The sequence below is a fragment of the Erythrolamprus reginae genome, chromosome 6 (genome assembly GCF_031021105.1).
Source record: "Erythrolamprus reginae isolate rEryReg1 chromosome 6, rEryReg1.hap1, whole genome shotgun sequence".
Lineage (NCBI taxonomy): Eukaryota > Metazoa > Chordata > Lepidosauria > Squamata > Dipsadidae > Erythrolamprus > Erythrolamprus reginae.
The window spans coordinates 93,959,714-93,979,442 of NC_091955.1; the positions used below are offsets into that span (position 1 = coordinate 93,959,714).

The window sequence follows — 19,729 nt, forward strand, 5'->3', positions numbered from 1 at the left end:
GTACAACTAAGCAATCAACTCTGAAATTACTCCCAAATAACATGAATTGGTGAATTCTTCAGGAAGGGGTTTTTTTTTGCAGGAGATAACATTTCTTTATGAAATATGCAAAAAGATATCAAGATCACTCTTTTCCTTCCTCTGTTCTTTTCCCTGACTGGTACATAGAAAAATTAAATATAAATTATAAATTAAAATTAAAAGCAGCAGTGGCTTGGTGGATGTGGTGTGGCTTGGTGGGCATGGCTTGGGAAGGATACTGCAAAATCTCAATTCCCACCCCAACCTGGGGCCAGCCAGAAATGGTGTTTGCCGGTTCTCTGAACTACTCAACATTTCCGCTACTGGATCTCCAGAACCTGTCAGAACCTGCTGGATTTCACCCCTGATTAAAAGGCAGTTTGTTCCTTCCTGGTCTTGTATCTAGATTCAGAATGCAGTTGCTGACAAGAAAGGGATTTTGATGTCAAAAATACGTAAATGTTCTTTTTTATTGAAATATTTGCAGATTTGCTCTGCTCCAATTTTCAACCTTCGTGCCTGTTATACTGTAGTGGTGCGGCTCTTTCACTGCTCCACTGCAGGAATCTTGGCTACACCTAGGCGTCCTGCTGTGTATCATATATTCATTTGTAATTCGGATTTATAAAGGTCAGCCTACTCAGCACGGAAGTTGGGCGACACACAATTAAAATCAATACAATGGCTAAAAATAAAATATAAAATAACATCACCTAGAAGCTAAATGCAACTGAGGGAACAACTACAGGAGGCCCTACACCAAATGGACAGAACATCGGTTTATTTCAGAACCTGGGGGGGGCGGGGGGGGGGCAGGGGACCTCCTAAATTTTTAAAAAACATCTAAAATCGTGTAGGACTGATGAGATCCAAACCTCTATCTGCGAGACCGCCTTCTGCCGCACGAATCCCAGCGACCGGTCAGGTCCCACAGAGTTGGTCTTCTCTGGGTCCCGTTGACTAAACAATGTCGGCTGACGGGACCCAGGGGAAGAGCCTTCTCTGTGGCGGCCCCGACCCTCTGGAATCAGCTCCCTCCAGAGATTAGAACTGCCCCTAACCTCCTTGCCTTTCGTAAACTCCTTAAAACCCACCTCTGTCGTCAAGCGTGGGGGAACTGAGACATCTCCCCCTGCCTATGTAGTTTTATGACTGTAGGTATGTTTTTTATTGGGGTTCTTTGCTTTTAGATTTTTAAATGTACAAGTGTTATTTTAGATTTTGAATTATTAGATTTGTCAATGTATATTGTTTTTGTCACTGCTGTGAGCCGCCCCGAGTCTGCGGAGAGGGGCGGCATACAAATCTAATTAATAATAATAATAAACTGTATAATACAAAGATAGAAGGAGCTGTTGTAGGCGTTCTAGTCCAGGAGTCTCCAATCTTGGCAACTGGAGGACTTCAACTCCCAGAATTCCCCAGACAACTAAAATCCTCAGGCTTACAGTTGCTGAGGTTGGAGACCCCTGATCGAAACATTTAAATATATTAAAGGGTTAAATAAGGTCCAGGAGGGAAGTGTTTTTAATAGGAAAGTGAACACAAGAACAAGGGGACACAATCTGAAGTTAGTTGGGGGAAAGATCAAAAGCAACATGAGAAAATATTATTTTACTGAAAGAGTAGTAGATGCTTGGAACAAACTTCCAGCAGACATGGTAGATAAATCCACAGTAACTGAATTTAAACATGCCTGGGATAAACATATATCCATCCTAAGATAAAATACAGAAAATAGTATAAGGGCAGACTAGATGGACCATGGGGTCTTTTTCTGCCGTCAGACTTCTATGTTTCTATGTTTCTATGTTTCTAGTCCAACTCCAGGCGTTCAAAATCAGGGCATCCACAGTAGTTTTCTCACTCCTGCATGAAAGCCTTTCAGTGAAGAGAAAGGGTAGATGCATCTACTATCTTTCTGCCTCCCTTTTAATTTAACTCATCCCTTTTTTTGAAGTTTACATTTTTACTAAGCTCCTGAATCGCAAGGCAGCACCACATTTAACAGCAAATCCTGGCCCATGTTTGTTTCTCATCCACTTTTGATTTCTCCGAGTGTAATTTAAATGTTGTCCCAGCAGGGGGCAGCAGTTACCCACATTTGAGTGAGCCTTGAGTGAGAAAAGAAACATTTTCAGCCGGTGGTGGTGGAAAAAAAAATACTCAAGAAAGTCCAGTTGCCTTTTGAAAAACACCTTTTGGGACAACCGTGACCGGGTGATTGACATTGTTATTGGTGGGACCTGAAAGGCGTCTGCATGGGGAGAATATCACCCAGGCATCCAGGACTGCAGATGAGACCATCTCTGTCAAATCACCAGGAATCAGTGGTACCTCTACCTAAGAACGCCTCTACTTAAGAACTTTTCCAGATAAGAACCGGGTATTCAAGATTTTTTTGCCTCTTCTCAAGAACCACTTTCTACTTAAGAACCCGAGCCTGGTAAAATTTCCCAGGAAATTTGAGAGTGGCACGAAGGCCTGGCCAGTTTCCTGCCATTCCCCCTGGGTTTCTCTCTCTCTGGTGCAGTGTATGGGAGGCGCATGCTCCTCCTCGCTGCCTCAGAGTCCCCTTTTTTTTAAGTCTTAAAGTTTTGGATTTTTTTCATCCCCCCCCCCTCGTCTTCCTCTTCTTCTTCCTCCTCCTCCCACCCAAATTCCGAGCTTTTATTTCTTTCCTAATGGGTTTGCATGCATTATTTGCTTTTACATTGATTCCTATGGGAAAAATTGCTTCTACTTACAAACTTTTCTACTTAAGAACCATTTGTTGGGGTTCAAGGGAAAAGGAGGGTATTGCCTTCTCTTTCTGCTCATGATCCCCATGGACAATTTGTGGGCCACTGTGTGACACAGAATGCTGGACTCGATGGGCTTTGGCCTGATTCAGCAGGGCTCTTGTTATGTTCTTATGGTCATGGAACAAATTAAGTTCTTAAGCAGAGGTACCACTGTACTTAATTATTTACTTGAAGATTCATTCATTCATTCATTCAATTTTTATGCCGTCCTTCTCCTTACTCAGGGCAGCTTACAACATGTTAGCAACAGCACTTTTTAAAAACAGAGCCAACATATTGCCCCCACAATCCGGGTCCTCATTTTACCCACCTGGGAAGGATAGAAGGCTGAGTCAACCCTGAGCCGGTAATGAACCGCTGACCTACAGATCTACAGTCAGCTTCAGTGGCCTGCAGTACAGCACTCTACCTGCTGCACCATCCCGGCTCTTGATCTGGAAGATGTGATCTATTCTACACAATTCATGGAGCTGGATTAACAGAGAGCCTCGGTGGCACAGTGGTTAGAGTGCAGTTCTGCAAGCTACTTCTGCTGATCACCAGCAGCCAGCAGTTTGGCAGATCAAATCTCAGTGGGCTCAAGGTTGACTCAGCCTCACCTTAGGATGGAAGCCAAGTGGGCGACTTTGGGCTAATCACCAGGAGACTATGAGTTCTAGTTCTGCCTTAGGCCTGAAAGCTATCCAGGTAATTTTGGGACAGTCCCTCTCCCCTAGCTCCCTGAGCAATTCACTTCACAGAGTTGTTGTGGGGAAAATCAGAGGAGGAGGGTATGTTGGATATGGTTGCTGCCTTAAATTATTATTTATTAATATTGGGGGGGGGGGGGAGGCCCTACTGGAAAACAAAACTCACCTCATCTTTGTAACAATCATCTTTTGGTTCAAGACATCCTCCTGAGAAGAATTACATACCTGAAATTAGAAAGCTTTGTTATCATTCAAAATATGCCAGCAAAAATCCTCTGTCATCTACTATTTAGACCAAAGAAAATTTGGAGACCTTGAAAAAAAACAGAATCAAGCTCTCACCCCAACAGTTTGTGCTGCTGTACCGCTTGTCCATAAAGTTACCTCGAACAGGATACCTATTGAACGTTAGAAGAAACTTCTAAACTTTTAACAATAGAAACCAATGATTCATTTCAGAGCCATGTTTTGCAACCTTGGCAACTTTTAAGGAGGCGTGGACTTGCATTCCCAGAATTCATCAGCCAGCATTCTGGGAATTGAAGTTCACAAATTCTAAGGATGCCAAGGTTGAGAAACACTGATCTGGAGAAGTAGTGGGTACCATTGCACTGTTTATATATTAAAGCAGGAGAACAAAGTGAGGCTGAAACTGGAGAAGCTTCAATTTGGACAGCAGCACTAAGCAGTGGGTGGGACTCTATGTCCTCCTTGCCTCTCCATTCTCTAAAATTCTATTAATCAGCTGTGCAATGCGAAACGCAGATTGCAGAACAATTTTTCTTGGGACAGGAATTGTGGCTCAAAGCTTGGGTTCAAACTGAACCACGAAACCCCTTCCCCAATCCAATTGTCTTTCCTTTCTCTCACTTATCATATATATTTTCTTTCTTTCATATATCCTCTCCTCTAAGTTCACTTTTACCTTTATTTGTATATTGGACAAATGAATAAATAAATAAAATAAATAAATCCAATTCTCAATAACTGCCCCGAGTCCTCGGAGAAGGGCGGCATACAAATCCAATAAATAAATAATAATAAACTGAGCTGGATCCAATGAATTCTCTGCCCGGCTCTTTAGTTTCACCTACTCCAAATGCCAATCAAGAAAAAGGAAAGAGGAACTCATGCTGGCCGTCCCCACCCAACAACTTCTAGAGAAGTTGACTGTTTTGTAGTATTAGCCCTGTAAAAAAAAAAAAAGAAACTCTTTGGAGTTTGAACAAAGGAATGACAGAAAGCAGGCCTTTGGCCCTTTCTCAGAAAACAGCCTTGTACATACCGTACAAAGCGAGTAACTTCTGGAATTTGGTTGATTTCCGTCATCTGATTTAATGAATCAGAGTCACGTTAGCTCTTTCCTTACCCTCCCAATTTTTGCAAGCCTTCTGGTGAACTGGCATAAAAGGGGGGAAAGTGGGGAGGGAATGGAATTGTGGGGAAAGCATTTCTAGGGGTGATTTTTCAATGCATTTGGTTTTGGGACTTTGGCAGAAAATTGCTAAAAGAAGAAACTACTCTGCTAGCAATTCTAATTCAGACATTTCAAATACTCAAAGGAGCTTATTGGGAAAGGCACTGACGATAGCAATTAAAACCCAGAAGCAATTCAGAAGGGAATCAAACCAAACAAATAAAAACCTACACGTACAATCCATGCCAGGAACCAAAAAAGTATTTTAAATATGCAAAGGATCATGTTCTAAATAACAGTGCGCCAACTTGGAGGGAGTATCCCAGGGCTCTGTATAGGCCCAGGACTCTTCAACATCTCCGTCAATGATTTGGGGGAGGTGACAGATGGGGAACTCATCAAGTTTGCAGAGGACACCAAACTGGCAGGAATAGCCAACGCTCCAGGCTCAAGATACAGAAGGATCTTGTCAGACTTGACAGACACTGGGCACTATCTTAACAAAATGAAACTCAATGGTGAAAAAAGTCAGGTTCTACATTTAGGCAAGAAAAACAAAATGCACAGGAACAGTATAGTGCCTTGCTCAACGGTAGTAACTGTGAGAGGGATCTTGGAGTCCTAGTGGACAACCATTTAAATATGAGCCAGCCGTGTGCAGCAGCTGCCAAAAAACCCAACACAGTTCTAGGCTGCATTAACAGAGGGATAGAATCAAGATCACATGAAGTGTAAATAATAATAACAACAATAATAATAATAATAATAATTTATTAGATTTGTATGCTGCCTCTCTCCACTTTATAAGGCCTTGGTAAGGCCACACTTGGAATACTGCATTCAGTTTTGGTCGCCACGATGCAAAAAGGATGTTGAGACTCTAGAAAAAGTGCAGAGAAGAGCAACAAAGATGATTAGGGGACTGGAGGCTAAAACATATGAGGAACGGTTGCAGGAACTGCGCATGGCTACTTTAATGAAAAGAAGGACCAGGGGAGACAGAATAGCAGTCTTCCAGTATCTCAGGGGTTGCCCCAAAGAAGAAGGAGTCAAACTATTCAGTAAATGACATGGCTCCCCAAATCAACACTGACTGTGAAAGCTCCACACTGGAGTTCAAGCATCTTGCAGTGTGTGCCTCTCCATTCTTCCTCCATACTCTGGCTCCTTGGTTTCCAAATGAGATGCAAAGGTTTCCACAGTGTGTTGATTTGGGGAACAATCTCATCTGCTGGTATTCATCCACTATGCTTCATTAAATCCAGGGTCAACACATCGGTCTACCAGATTTTGGAGCACTCCATCGGCATATGAGATTTATGGGGATGGTGACTTAAATTTTCCCGAGTCTATGGAGAGGGGCGGCATACAAATCTAATTAATAATAATAATAATAATAATAATAATAATAATAATAATAATAATAATAATAATAATAGTTGTTGTTGTTGTTGTTGTTGTTGTTATTATTATTATTATTATTATTATTATTATTGAGTTTCACCTGTATAAATATATATGTATATATATATTGCTTGTAGCTCAGAATGTTGTACAAATCCAAACTGGTTCAATGCCCTGCGAACACTAAGAACATGGTTCAATTTCAGAATACTAATGCATTAGCAGAATACTAATGTGTGAACCCAACCACAGTGGTCCTGGAGGCCAACCAGATGCCTCGGAGCATCCCTCACCGAGAAATCGCAGTCCCTTCTCACAAACAGACCTACCTGCTTCCAATCCAACCCATGATACAATCTGGCACTCTCCGGATGGAAAGGCCCATTAAAACCATCCAAATTCGCTGAAGCCACACACACACACAAAAGGGGTTCTCTTTCCGCCGTTTCTTCTGGCAGGAGAGTTTCCTGGCACCCTGATCCTGGGTCCAGCACTGCTCTTTGAGGCAGAACTATAAGCCCACAGACCCTTTATAGATGCACAAAACAAAACAAAATCAACAACAACCAAGGAAAGTATCAATGGCTGCAAAGGACTTGACAGCAGAGAGGTTTTTGGGACCCGCCATTATTTCCAAGAGCTGCATAATTAGCCCCAGAGTTTTGAAAAGCTTGGAAGTCGTGCACCGCTATGTTTTTGAGAGAGAATATGGGCCAGCTTTGGCTAATTGGACGGATTGTCTAACTGGTGCCAACAGCATTCAGGGCAACAGGGCCCAGCTGGTAGACATGGCAGCTCACACCTCCCAAAGAGAGAGAGAGAGAGAGAAAGAGACCAGTCTCCCCGGGACAAGTGCGTGGACTTTGCCTTTGGGCATGTGCAAACAGAAGCATTAAAAAGCCACAAAAGACAGGGTGGGGGAGGAGACTCCAAGAAATGCTGTTCTTTCTTAAAACAAACATTAAGCTTCTAGTCCTTAAGCTTAGAGGAAGGAAACCAGTTATTCAGCTGAAGCAGCAGTGATAAACAAGCTACCTTCTGCTTCTGCGCATAATTAACAAGGTTTTAAAGTGCTCGAAAAAATTCAACCTATCGAAAAGTAAAATCTTGTGGCATATGTTTTGAAACAGAGTTGGTCTAACCCAGGGGTAGGCAAAGTTGGCTCTTCTATGACATGAGGACTTCAACTCCCAGAATTTCTGAGCTAGCATGATTGGCTCAGGAATTCTGGGAGTTGAAGTCCACAAGTCATAGAAGAGCCAACTTCGCCTACCCTTGGTCTAACCATTCCCTAGGACTGAGGTCTTCAAAATTGGCAACTTTTAAGATTTGTAGACTTCAACTCCCACAATAGCTGGCTGGAGAATTCTGGGAGTTGAAGTCCAAATATTTTCAAATAGCCAAGATTGGGAAACACTGCTCTAGGACAGTGATGGCGAACCTTTTTTTACTTGGGTGCTGAAAGAGCGTTTGTGTGTGCTATCACGCATGCGCGAGTGCCCACACCTATAATTCAATGCCTGTGGAGGGTAAAAACAGCTTCCCCCATCCCCCAGAAGTCCTCTGGAGGCCAAAAATGGCCTGTCTCCCAACTTCTGGTCTCGTGTTTCACCCTCCCCAGGCTCCCAGGGTCTCTGTGTGAGTCAAAGGCTTCCCTGGAGCCAAAAGAGGGTAAAAACGCCCTCCCCCATCCCCCGGGAGGCTCTCTGGAAGACACAAATGCCCTCCCAGAATCTCTGTGTGAGCCAAAAATCAGCTGGCCGGCACACACATGCACGTTGGAGCTGAGCTAGGACACCCTTGCCATAGGTTCGCCATCACTGCTTTAGGAAGACTGAAATTTGAATTCGCACAATACATACTACTTAAGCCCACACTGGAAAAATAACTGCTGTGTTCACACAACAAGCCATTGCAATAGGGGTGGGTTCCTTTTACCGGTGCACATTGCGACGTTTTGCGCGTGCACGTCCCCTTCCGCGATTTTACTTCCGTGCATGCTCAGAGGGAGGTTTTATCCGGAAAGACAGCTGAGGAACTGCTCAGCTGTGCTTCGGATGAAGTAATAAATGTTGACATTAACCCGGTGGCACACAGGACAAGGAGAAGCCACCCAACACCCCCAAATCACCGAAAATTGTTTTTTAAATATGGCAGCACGTACGGACCGGCACAGACAGTATCAGAGCTGTCATGCCAAAATTATGTCATCAATGGGCCACTATCGAAGCGCCTACACCACCCTGCATTGCACGCACTATGAGCCCTCGGAGAGGGGCGGCATAGAAATCCAATTAATAAATCCAATTAATAAAGCCAATAAACAAACAAACAAACAAATAAATAAATGCAATAGATGCCTCATACAAAGATTCAGTATAAAATAACATACTATGGCAATGGCTGGGTTCTCACAAAATGCTAAATTATTTTACTGAAAGAGTAGTAGATGCTTGGAACAAACTTCCAGCAGACATGATTGGTAAATGCACAGTAACTGAATTTAAACATGCCTGGGATAAACATATATCCATCCTAAGATAAAATACAGAAAATAGTATAAGGGCAGGCTAGATGGATCTTGAGGTCTTTTTCTGCCGTCAGTCTTCTATGTTTCTATAAGGTATCCAACATTTTAGCTTGGTCGAGTACGTAATAAGAATCTAACCAGAGTGCGAAATAAAATAAGACAAAATAAAAGGGAAGACGTCTTGAGTAAAGAAATACTGTACTTTGACACATTTCTGAGACTTCTATATTTCCCTTGCCCAAAAAGTGTTTAAATGACTAAACGAAATTGAGTTTACAGGAGATGTAAATGTGTAGGAGAATCATAGTTAAGTAGCTTTTCTTCCATTTCTCTCTTCTCCCCAGTTGCAGCTTTGAAGAAGACAAAGACATCTTTTCACTTCCGCTTTTTGTAAGAATAGCAGAAAGAGAGAGCGTAGTGTTAAAGTGCTCTAAAAAAAAACCCCAACCAAAAGCAGGAAGCACGAAATCTATAAAAAGAAGGGCCTTTTTAAAGCAAGGCAAAGCCTGTTTAGTATAGTCCGGACTTCTGCGTTCAACAATGGACTTCTAAAAGTCCACCATCTTGAATGCGAGTCTACCGTTCTTGCAAATGTAGTTCATGCACTGAGCTTCCCAAACTAATAGCTGCCGACAGACTCTTCAAAGATTCTTCTCATTCTTTTCCAAGTGCTTCACAAACACGGAAAGCCAGGCCAGCTTCTGGCTTGAGGAATCAACTCCCTTTCAGGATAGTTACCAATTATTCACCCACCCAGTAGTAAAACAGCATAAGGATATACAGTGATCCCTCGGGTTTTGCGAGGGTTCCGTTCCAAGACCCCTCGCGAAACTCGATTTTTCGCGATATAGCGGTGCGGAAGTAAAAACACCATCTGCGCATGCGCACCCTTTTTTTCATGGCCGCACATGCACAGATGGTGGAGTTTGCGTGTGGGCGGGGGAAGACCCAGGGAAGGTTCCTTCAGCCGCCCAACAGCTGATCTGCTCCGCAGCGCGGCAGCAGCGAGGAGCCGAAGATGGGGTTTCCCCATTGCCCGGGTTGGGGGCTCGGGGGGGTGCTAGGAAGCCCCCCCGGCCGGCGGCGACCTTTTAAAACAGCCGCGCCGCTTCACAGATGAGTCCTGAAGCCAAACGCGGAAGTGGGTTTTTTAAATTAATATTTTAAAAAAAATCGCGATATAGTGTTTCGCGAAGATCGAGATCGCGAAACTCGAGGGATCACTGTAATAGTTTTAAACAGCTCGAAAACTATCAGGGCCTTTGACTGCTTGCAACGATCTCAGTTTGGCTATATTTGTGTTCCTAAAATAATAATCTGGATTGACATCACAAGCCACGGAGGTGGATCTCCATCAGTAGTTGAAGCATAAACCTAGGTAACTGTCATATTAAAGTTTGTCCTGGATGTCATATTGATGATATTCAGTCACTGACTGGGCCGGTGCCTGGAGGCTGTTGGGGTCTGGATGGGTGTCAACAGACTCAAACTCAACCCTGATAAGACGGAGTGGCTGTGGGTTTTGCCTCCCAAGGACAATTCCATCTGTCCGTCCATTACCCTGGGGGGGGGGATCACTAACCCCCTCAGAGAGGGTCCGCAACTTGGGCGTCTTCCTCGATCCATAGCTCACATTAGAGCACCATCTTTCAGCTGTGGCGAGGGGGGCGTTTGCCCAGGTTCGCCTGGTGCACCAGTTGCGGCCCTATTTGGACCGCGGGTCACTACTCACAGTCACTCATGCCCCCACCACCTTGAGATTCGACTACTGTAATGCTCTCTACATGGGGCTACCTTTGAAAAGTGTTCGGAAACTTCAGATCGTGCAGAATGCAGCTGCGACAGCTATCATGGGCTTCCCTAAGTACGCCCATGTCACACCAACACTCTGCAGTCTGCATTGGTTGCCGATCAGTTTCCGATCACAATTCAAAGTGTTGGTTATGACCTATAAAACCCTTCATGGCACCGGACCAGATTATCTCAGGGACCACCTTCTGCTGCACAAATCCCAGCAACCAGTTAGGTCCCACAGAGTGGGTCTTCTCCAGGTCCCGTCAACTAAACAATATCGTTTGGCGGGACCCAGGGAAAGAGCCTTCTCTGTGGTGGCCCCGACCCTTTGGAACCAACTCCCCCCAGATATCAGAGTTGCCCCCACCCTCCTTGCCTTTCGTAAACTCCTTAAAACCCACCTCTGTCGTCAGGCATGGGGGAATTGAGACTTTCCCTCCCCCTAGGCTTATAAAATGTATGCATGGTATGTTAGTATGTATGATTGGTTTCTAAATTGGGGTTTTAAATTAACTTAAATATTAGATTTGTTTACATTGTATTATTATTGCTGTGAGCCGCCCCGAGTTTGCGGAGAGGGGCGGCATACAAATCTGATAAATAAATAAATGAATAAATAAATAAATAAATAAATAAATAAACCTATTTATGCCAGTTTTTCTCAAGCTTTGCACCTTTAAGATGAGTGGACTTCAACTCCCAGAATTCCCCAGCCAATCTAGCTAGCTGGTGAATTCTGAGAGTTGAAGCCCACCCATCTTAAAGTTGCAAAGCTTGAGAAACAATGATTTATGCTATTAGGAAAACAATACTATTCCTTTTTTTAAAATGTCCTGAATAGTAAAAATGCAATTTTAGGCCACATGAATCCAAAAGTAAGTTCTCAATCATTAGTCAATGGTAGTGACTTACAACCTGCGCCCTCTGTCCCTGGCTGAAAGTATTTTGTGGGAGTGGGTGCCACACTAGATTCAGAGAAAGGCAATGGGATATATAAGATTATTATGAAGAGAGAACTAAGGAAATCAGCTTCTTCAATCTTAAGACTGGCAAGCGATATGAAAGATCTAGCACAGGGCTCCCCAAACCTGGCAACTTTAAGACTTGTGGATTTCAAGTCCACAAGTCTTATTTATTATTATTTCAATTTCTAGGCTGCCCTTCTCCAAGGACTCTGTTTCTCTAAGAGATTGCATTATGATTAGGGGAATGTAATAACAGATTGCACGCTGGGTAATGTAGTCCATGATATGTGACCTCATCTGTGTGTTCTTATTGGCCATGGAGCTATACCTAGGCAGCTGGGTAATTGTGCCATGCTCTCCAACAGTTCTCATGAAAAGCGATTTTGTTGCCTCAAAATGTTTTTGTCAAAATTTTATGACTTGTTCATGAATAGCATAAAATTTGGTACTACCCAGGGCTCTATGGAAAACACGGATGAAAGGGGCTCTGGAATGATGCTTTCAGGAATCCCTGTTTAAATCATGAAACCAGTAACATGATTGGTCTAGTCTAGAAGAAGGCCGTGCTTATTGCACTTCAAAATACTGTTAACAGATATTTGAGGTCCATAATCTGGATTTGCTGCGAAGAAAGCAATGGATCTCATAACGTTAAACAAACACAAAGGCCCTGGACAGTTATAGCCCAGGGCTTTCTTTGGAAGGAGGCCCACCTGCTTAGGAAATAGAATGTATATCCACAAATGGGAAGGATTAGAGAGAAGAGCAAGTAGGATTCTGCTAAATCACTGTATTGTAACTATTTTGTCTTCCAATGTTGTGGTAAAGTGAGACGGGAGCCCAACCATGGGAATTGCTTATTACCAGGGATTGTTGTTTAGGACATTGGGAGTTGTTTTGAGGTGTATTGTGTTTTTTTGTGTGTGTTTTTATTACTGTTCCTGGGAGCCACCCACAGGTTATTGCGTGTTAGATAGCAGAGTTACAATGTGAATAAACATACAGTTTGGAAAGTACCCACAAAATATTTTGAAAATTCCAAAAGTGCACCAGACACAGTACATACTATGCAGGCCTAACCAATATTTAAAGCAATTACCGGTAGTTGACCGACACTTAAAGGAAATAGGGAAATTTGAGATGGAGAAACAGGATTTTTAACCTCTTTCTTACCTACTGTTTTTAATTATCTTCCTGCTATAGCATTTTTTTGTTCCACCCTGGATTAAGCAGGATAAGGTGAATAACTACCCTCTGAAGATGTATTTATTTAAAAACAGATTCAATGACACACATCTGAAGTAATTTGGGGTCATACAAATAATACTGTCTCCGAGTCTCCGGAGAGGGGTGGCATACAAATCCAATAAATAAATAAATAAAATAAATTTGTTAGTATCATGTACAGGAAAAAAACCATTGTATGGCTTCACCTCTTCATAATTATCTGCATTAAAAGCATTATTTTGTTCCCTCTCCTGGGTTTTTTGAGTTTTTTTTTAAATCTAAATTTCTATTCAGGCCTATGTGAGCTAAGCTGTACACATAACCTTTTGGAAAATAACTTTCATCCTTCTATAATTTTCTCTGTTGGGAGCTAGAACCATTGGCCAGCTGTGTCTGAGCTCAAAGGCTAAGTACATCGAAGGATATGATAATTAGGATGCATATAAATAAAATAATAAAAAGATATTATTTTTGAATTATGGCTTAAGTTATTGAAGATATGATTTTGCTATTGTTAGGAAATTAAATTGTTTTATTTTTAAAAACGTGTATATTTGTTTGATTGAATCAGCCTAAAAATACTAAAAATCATAAATACACATTATAATGTATACAATATTATTTTATTTATTATTTATTATTTATTTATTAATCAGATTTGTATGCCGCCCCTCTCCGCAGACTCGGGGTGGCTAACAACAATAAAAAGACAATGTAAACAAATCTAATATTAAAAATAATCTTAAAAACCCCAATTTAAATAACCACTCATACATACAAGCATACCATGTATAAATTCTATAAGCCTAGGGGGAAGGGAAGATTTCAATTCCCCCATGCCTGACGACAGAGGTGGGTTTTGAGGAGCTTACGAAAGGCAAGGAGGGTGGGGGCAACTCTGATATCTGGGGGGAGTTGATTCCAGAGAGTCGGGGCCGCCACAGAGAAGGCTCTTCCCCTGGGTCCTGCCAGACGACATTGTTTAGTCGACGGGACCCGGAAAAGGCCAACTCTGTGGGACCTAACTGGTCGCAGGGATTCGTGCAACAGAAGGCGGTCCCGGAGATATTCTGCAATATAGGAGGTCATTTTGAGGCGGCAGGGGTCACTACTTCCGACATGCTAAGTGAATCAGGTCTTGCAGCAGCACAGGGTTCCCCTGAAACTGCTTTCTATGCTCCTGGATGAAATGATTTCTAGCGTCAATATTATTTGTCTGACCTCAAGCAACCCCAAGCCTGACAGCATAAATAGGTTTTCAGATTCTTGCGGAAGGCAAGGAGGGAGGGGGCAGTACGAATCTCCGGGGGAGAGTTGATTCCAGAGGGCTGAGGCCACCACAAAGGCGGCTTTCCCCCTAGGCCCCGCCAAGCGACATTGTCTAGTTGACGGGACCTGGAGAAGGCCGACTCTGTGGGACCTTACTAGTCACTGGGATTCATGCGGCAGGAGGCGGTCCTGCAAGTAATCTGGTCCAATGTCATGTAGGGCTTCATAGGTCATAACCAACACGTTGAATCGCATCCGGAAACCAATTGGCAGCCAATGCAGTCCAACTGGCCAGGTTTTATACCAGGTTCAAGACCCATGGCGTGGAGAGAACAGACGCTCTCCATGGCGACTGGCTGTCCGGCCTCCTGTATGCATTCCCATTACTGGGTTGGACTAGAAGACCTTCAAGGTCCCTTCCAACTCTGTAATTCTGAATTCCGTAAAAGCAATTACACCTGCATATTTTACAAAACAAGTAATTAGGAGGTGTCTTTCTGGATAACTCAGTTTTCACATACACACACACACAAATCTTTTCCTCTCACCTCTAAGACATGTGATGAAAGAGAGCTTATGCATTAGAATTCACAGGTAGCTACTTTCACAGAAAACTGAGAAAAAGCCCCTGCCTCCCTTAGGATCCTGATCCAAGCAGATTGCATGGATAAAATGTTGGAATAGATTTCAGATGTAGACATTCCCTCTTCGGCAAAGCAAACTTTCTCTCCTCCACAATGGATATCTTTAGGAGTGGGGGAGAAATGATGGGACCCCCAGAAGCTGTGAGTGTTCAGTGGTTTATTATGCAAGTTAGATACCAGGTGACTTTAAGTGTGGACAGAATCTGATCGGAGGGGTGGCATACAAATCTAATAAATAATAATAATAAAATAATAACTGTGGTATAAATCAAGAGTTAGCATTTGAGCCCAAGCAAATGGCCCAGTTCTCTAACACTTACTTTTTGTTTGTTTGCTTGAGAAACATACATACATACATACATACATACATAGCCCAAGCAACTAGCTGTGAGGTAGTTTAACACCATGAGCCATAGTGGCACAATGGTTAGAGTAGAGTATTGCAGACTACTTATGTCGTCTACCTGCAATTTGGTAGTTCAAATCTCATCAGGCTCAAGGTTGACTCAGCCTTCCATTCTTCCGCGGTCGGTAAAATTAGGACCCAAATTGCTATTGCTATTAACATTTGTAGGTAGCTCTAGAAACCTGACTTTCCAGCCCAGGTCATTCCTGTACTATGTCCAGTGGCACAACGCATCTACTCAAGACCTGGGATTTCTATTCAAGCATAACAAGCTAAGTCTGACAATCGATTTTGTGCAAACCCAACCAATATTGTCTTAACAGAGTGGCTAAAAGCCTATACACATGGCAACTGAACTGGTTATTATATCTTTCATGGTCAAAAACTAGAGGGGTAGAAAAAGAGAGGGAGAGAGGGAGGAAAAGAGAGAGAGGGAGGGAGGGAAGGAAGGCAGGGAGGGAGGAGGGAGGGAGAGAAAGAGAGAGAGAGGAGCTGTAAACCAGCAATAACCTCTCTTCAAAGTCACAGGAAGGAGGGAGGGAGGGAGGGAGGGAGGGAGGGAGGGAAGGAAGGAAGGAAGGAAGGAAGGAAGGAAGGAAGGAAGGAAGGAAGGAAGGAAGGAAGGAAGGAAGGAAGGGGAGAAAGAGACAGGAGCTGTAAACCCACAGTAACCTCTTTTCAAAGTTTCTGAAAAATCTCACCTCAGGGAACAAGAATGGTAACGTCTGAATCTGAGACCAGGATTAGAATGATCTTGTGATCTTTGGTTTGGAGTCCTTGCCTGGAGGAAAAGAGCTTTCTGCTAAACAAAGTTTCCAAAACCTGATGGCTTAAGTTATCTGATCTGTCCTTTTCTACAAAGAAGATGCACACAACCAGAGGCAGCTCGCCAAAGAAGGAGGCAAGCCATGAACCTCCCTGGTTTGAGCATAAGTTTCCCAACCAATCAAAGTGACTCATTTAAGTCCTCCTCGCCTTCTGCTGACCACAGGGATTTGTCCATTAAGTTGTCTTTGAGCAGTAATGGCCCATTCTGGTTACACTTACATGAAGTGGAAAAACTGTGTTAGTCATATAGTGCACCTTGATATGTATATATGAAATATATTGTGCAAATAAAATATAGTAATGATTAAGCTTCATATCTGAGTTCATCCTCAGCTACAGAAGCTCACTGAGGCTAATCACACTTTCTCAATCCAACTTACCTAACAGAGTTTTTTTGGGGACGAATGTGAGAGACAGGAGCATTATGTGAACTCCAGTTCCTAGAGAAAAGGTGCGCTATAACTCCAACCAACCAGAAAACGCTGCAAAACACAGAACGTCACAGATTCAACAGATAATACGGTAGAATAATATGGTACTAGATAATACGGTGCTCTCCAGAATCAGCTACCTAGTGAGATCTGCACTGCCTCCATATTATTGACCTTCCAAAAAGCTGTAAAGACCTGGCTTTTCCAACAGGCCTGGGGCCATTGACTTCTGGGGGGGTGGGGGGTGGTACTAGTGAGGTCAGCCCATGAATGGTTGCAATTATTTTAAATTGAAATGCTTTTATATTGATCCATGCTTATTTTTGAATGAATGAATGAATAAATGAATAAATGAATGAATGAACGAATACATACATACATACATACATACATACATACATACATACATACATAAAACATTAAGTTGACAGCCTGCACTTTCTACCTGAACATAAATATACAGTGGTACCTCTACTTATGAACTTAATTCGTTCCATGACCAGGTTCTTAAGTAGAAATGTTTGTAAGAAGAAGCAATATTTCCCATAAGAATCAATGTAAAAGCAAATAATGTGTGTGATTGGGGAAACCACAGGGAGGGTGGAGGCCTTATTTCCTCCCAGGAGATTCCTAGAGAGGCCCCAGGGAAGCTTCTCCCCACCTTTTCTGCCCCTGCTTCCTCTTAGGAGATTCCTAGAGGAGCCCCACGGAGGCTTCTCCCTGCCTTTTCCAGTTACAATTTCGGAAGTTCGGGTTTCGAGTCCCAATCCAGGCACCCAGAGAGGTAGAATGAAAGGCAGCTCCTGATCAGTCAGCTGATCTATGGGTCGCGATTAAGGGGCCCAGAAGGAGAGGGCTGCCTCCTGTGTTGGCCACACCCACCCCTTCACTAGGTCTTATTTTCGGGTGAGGTCTTATTTTAGCACATGCCCTCAAAAGCATGATAGGTCTTATTTTCAGAGTAGGTCTTATTTGCAGGGAAACACGGTATTTATTTGATTGATTGATTGATTTCTATGCCGCCATTCTATGCAGACTCAGAGTGGCTCACAACAAAATAAATATAATAATACAATATATAAGAAATCTAAATTTAAAATGAGATCTAAAACCCCAATACATTAAAAACAATCATCATTATGATTTAGGTAATATGATTGAAATTAATAAAGATTAAGATTTGGGCAACAATAAACAACATAGCAATGTAAAACTAGTAGGCTGATTAAATAAAATAAAATTTTAAAAGCTGTAGCAATAATGTCAACGGATAGGTTGGCAAATGTGTAAATCATTGAGTGTTTAAGACTCGATGTATAATTGTAACTATGAAAAACAATATCTATATGTTTGTATAGATCATGTTTTGTTTTTGTCTTTTGTTTCTGTTTGTTTTGTGGTAATTTATGTATTTTTAAATGTAAATAATTAATAAAGATTATTTAAAAACAAAAAACTATCACCAACATTCATCCAACATACATTCTGGTGTATACAGTTAGGTGTAACACTCAAAATTGGCCGGAGATAGGTGTGACACTCAAAACTGTAATACTCAATTTTATACAAGACAGACAACTAGTTTGTCAAGAAGAAAGGTTTTAATCACACCCTTGTTGACTGTGTTGATCTGCCTGCAGGATATTTCTTTTTGAATATCCTTTGGGGAATTTCCCCACCCCCCCCAAAAGAACAATGGTGTTTGTTTCTCAGTTGGTAGCCATGCATTCCACGCTCCCATCGAAGAATTCAACCTCCCCGGGAGCAATGCTAGATCTAACTGGCAGTGCCACAGCAGGGCACGAAGAAGGGAAGACAATACAGCAAGCCCTACCCAGCATTGCTGCTGGCTTAGAGAAGGAGGTTCATTCAATCTCCGTGCTGGCACCCCTGTTTCCACTAAGCATGCAAACGATGTTCCCTTTTCTACAACCACATTTCTACTTTGGTTTCTCTCATAGTAGTTTGCTTTGTGGGATACACAATTGAAAAGTCACCACAATCAGGCAAACTACCATGGCCAGAACAATGGAGAAAATAAAAATTTCAATTTGATGGCAAACTTTAAGACCTCTGGACTTCAACTATTTACTTCCCAGAGATCTATAAGAGCACACAGAGTTGCCCCTCCTCCAGGTCCCGTTGACTAAGAAATGCAGGTTGGCAGGACCATGGGGGAGGGCCTTCTCTGTTGCCGCCCCGGCTCTTTGGAATCAAACATCCCCCCCCCCCAATGTTCCCCACCCTACTGGCCTTCCGTAAGGCCACGAAGACCTGGCCTTTGCCGGCAGGCTTGGGGGGCCATAAACTAACAACCATCATGGCCAAATCCTATGAATGGTATCTATGCATGCTGTTGTGACTGTTTTATCATGGTGTTGTTTTTTTAAAAAATATTTATTAGTTTGTAATAAAAAAAAGAAAACAGGGAAAAGGGGGACTCAGGAATTCTGGAAGTCCAGAGGTCATAAAGCTGCACACCCCTGGCCTACACACCAGTGTTTCCCAACCTTGACAACTTGAAGATATCTGGACTTCAACTCCCAGAATTCAACTCCCAGAGTTGAAGTCCAAATATCTTCAAGTTGCCCAAGGTTGGGAAACACTGGCCTAGAGAGGCCCCACTGAGGCTTCTCCCCCACCTTTTCCGGCCCTGTTTCCTCCCAGGAGATTCCTAGAGAGGCCCCACGGAGGCGTCTCCCTATCTTTTCAGTTCCGGAGGCTCGGGTTTGTAAGTGGAAAATGGTTCTTGAGAAGAGGCAAAAAAATCTTGAAAACCCGGTTCTTATCTAGAAAAGTTCGTAGTAAGCAAAGGCGTTCTTAGGTAGAGGTACACTGTATTCCCAATTTTTCCCACCACCTGCAAGAAAAGCTAGGTCTTTTAACTTTATACAGCTCAAAGGCTAGGGGCCTGGTGAAGGGGGAGGTATTCTGTAACAGCAAAGCTGGCTGAAGAACTCTGGGAGTTGAAGTCCATGAGTCTTAAAGTTGCCAAGGTTGGAGACCCCTCTTCAACAAGGTAAATGAAGCCGTGGAAAAGGCATCTTTCTGAGATCTCACCTGATGGCAAGTCTTCGGGGAAGGGACCTGGCCACATGCTCACCAGTCAGGCACCAGGAACCAAAGGGACACTCTTGAACTGATCAAAGTTACCTCTATTGCCACGTGCCTATTTACAAGAGTGTCACCAGGCTTAAAACGACATTCTCTCAGGAACAGCCATATAAAGGGGATTCTAGGGGAGCTAAAGTCCATGTCATGGTGCAAGGACTCTAAGCTTGCCCCTCTCTTCACACCTCC

The 19,729-nt window shown here is 42.9% G+C and overlaps 1 long non-coding RNA gene across 6 annotated transcripts in view; it reads right to left on the reverse strand.

Moving 5' to 3' along the window:
- Positions 1-19,729, reverse strand: part of LOC139168775 (uncharacterized) — a 150,440-nt gene that overhangs the window by 2,369 nt on the left and 128,342 nt on the right. For all 6 annotated transcript variants that reach the window (XR_011559390.1, XR_011559387.1, XR_011559388.1 and 3 more), the window contains one exon: positions 3,681-3,739. This is a non-coding gene — a long non-coding RNA (uncharacterized lncRNA). The remainder of the gene's footprint in view (positions 1-3,680; positions 3,740-19,729) is intronic.